The following is a 2942-nucleotide window of genomic DNA, read 5'->3' as shown; positions in this document are numbered from 1 at the left end:
TTTGTTGAGTTAAGGAATACATTCGAACACTATTTTTCCGACTAAATTATTCCCCAGGAAAAAAATTTTTCCGACCAAATTAATCCTAATGACTCTAATTTCCCGACTAAATTAATTCTAGAACTATTTTTTCCCATTAAATTAATCCTTATGTCTCTAATTTCCCGACTAAATTAATTCTAGAACTATTTTTTTTTCCGATCAAATTAATCTTTATTGCTCTATTGTCCTGACTAGAGTTATCCCCAGGACTATTTTCCCGACTAATTAATCCCATGGACTCTATTTCCCGACTAAATTAATCCAAAGGACTCCATTTCCCGACTTAATTAATCGCAAAGACACTATTATTTTTCCCGAGTAAATTAATCCCAAGGACTCTATTTCCCGACTAAACTAATCCAAAGGACTCCATTTTCCCGACTAAATTAACCTAAATAACTCCATTTTCCCGACTAAATAAATCCCAAGGACTCTATTTCCCGACTAAATAAGTCCCAAGGACTCTATTTCCCGGTTAAATTAATCCCAAGGACTCCATTTTCCTGACTAAATTAATCTCAAAGACTATTATTTTCCGACTAAATAATCACAATGACTCTATTATTCCAACAAAATTAATCGCCAGGACTCTATTCTCCCAACCAAATTAATCCCCAAGACTCTACTTTCCCGACCAAGTTAATCCCCAGGACTCTACTTTCCCGACCAAATTAATCCCCAGGACTCTACTTTCCCGACCAAATGAATCCCAAGACTCTGCTTTCCCGACAAAATTAATCCCTAGGACTCTATTCTCCCGACCAAATCAATCCCCAAGATTACTTCCCGACCAAATGAATCCCCAAGATTACTTTCCCGACAAAATTAATCCCCAAGACTCTACTTTCCCGACAAAATTAGTCCCTAGGACTCCACTCTCCCGACCAAATGAATCCCAAGATTACTTTCCCGACAAAATTAATCCCCAAGATTCTACTTTCCCAACAAAATTAATCCCCACGACTCTACTCTCCCCAACAAAATTAATCACCGAGGCTCTACTTGCCTGACAAAATTAATCCCCAGGGCTCTACTCTCCCGACCAAATTAATCCCCAAGACTACTTTCCCAACAAAATTAGTCCCCAGGACTCTACTCTCCCGACAAAATTAATCACCCAGGTTCTATTTTCCCGACCAATAAACTAATCCTTTAACCCCATCCAGCTTTCGCTACGACACTGATCTACATCCCTGCCATTTTGCGCCGACGTCCAGCGTGAAAACTTACTCTTTTGTGTCTATCACAAACAAACGTAAACATCCCAATAAAACAATATAAACAAAACACCTTTTTGATAAAGCATAACAATACATCAGCTCGAATAGAAGCTACCATCTCCCTGCCTTAGAGATTCGTAAACCAAAAAAAACTATCGCTTTGAAAAGGCAGACGGGCTATGAAATAACAGCATTCATTACGAATGGTGATATTCCAGAGGAGACAATGGATCATGGATCATGGATCACGGAGCAGGATACAAAACAGGATACAAAATTGACATGATACATCGTCTGGGAAAAAGATCCTTTTTTTCTGATACAGTGGTTGATTGGCTTTGTAAAAGGAACCGAGGATCATGAGTCCTTTGTCAAATCTGGAAATCTATATACAGTACGTGGTAAAACTATTCTTCAAAGCAGTATCGGCGTGGTGTTAATGAAGTAGGGGAGAGAGAGAGAGAGAGAGAGAGAGAGAGAGAGAACTAACAGCAAGGACACTATCTTAGTTTATATATATATATATATATATATATTTATACAGTATATACACACACACACATATATATTTATAATATATATATAACATATATACAGTATATACATAAATATATATATAAATATATACATTTATATATATAAATAAATATATATATATATAAATATACACATATATATAAACATACATACATACATATATATATATATATATATATGCACCGATCAGCGATTATATGACCATTTTCTGATATTACCACATGATTACAACCTACTGTATAACCTCTATACTGCAAAACAGTTTTACACCAACAAGTTTCAGTACTCTATGAATAAAATTGTGACCTCATCAAGGCGGCTTATTTCTCGACCTTGACCTTTGTCATAGGACTTTCAAAATGGAATCCCTTCCACGTCTCAACATAACAATTAATCCCAGAAAGTTTCACTACTCTTTGAGTAAAATTGTGGCCACGAAGATGTTCACAAACAGACAAACTGGGGCAAAATAATAACAACTAGAGGGGCACTCAGTAGAGAGCAGACTCCGCCGCGGCAGCTTATTTCTCAACCTTTTGCCCGACCTTGACCCTTGACCTTAACATGTATTAATTAGCGTGGATTTTTATGCGCTCAAATATGAACTAAGTATAAAGTCTCTGTGATATCGAGGTCAAAACTTAAGGCTTCTTTACGTTAATTGGGAATTTGCTTGACCATGACCTTCACCTTTGACCTGACTTTCGAATATTTAATAGCTTCCAGATTTTACATAACAATCAATCCAGCAAGTTTCATTACTCTACGATTAAAATTGTGTAAGGAATCTCTCCACAAACAAACACACACACACACAAACAGGGTTAACAAAACCTCTTTAGAGGTAAATATAGGTAGACCGTGACATTGACCTTTGACACTGACCTTCATCCTTTGACTTGACCTGCAAAAATTGAATCCTTTCCAGCTTTTTACATAACAATTAATCAGTGCAAGTTTCATTACTCTACGACTAAACTGTGTCCAGGAAGTTGTTCACAAACAAACAAACAGACACAGACAAACCGGGGCGAAAACATAACCTCCTATGAGCTAGACCGTGACCTTGACCTTTGACCTTGACTTTCCAAATTGAATAATTTCCAGATTCTAGATAACAGTTAATTCCTGCAAGATTCATTA

General features: G+C 36.6%; 1 protein-coding gene across 1 annotated transcript in view; it reads right to left on the bottom strand.

The window, feature by feature from the left end:
* The window catches only part of alpha-Catr (alpha-catenin related), a 403942-nt gene that overhangs the window by 84919 nt on the left and 316081 nt on the right, over positions 1 to 2942 (bottom strand).

Source organism: Palaemon carinicauda, chromosome 37 (genome assembly GCF_036898095.1).
Source record: "Palaemon carinicauda isolate YSFRI2023 chromosome 37, ASM3689809v2, whole genome shotgun sequence".
NCBI classification, from domain to species: Eukaryota; Metazoa; Arthropoda; class Malacostraca; order Decapoda; family Palaemonidae; genus Palaemon; species Palaemon carinicauda.
This window is presented reverse-complemented; position numbering and strand designations above follow the sequence as displayed.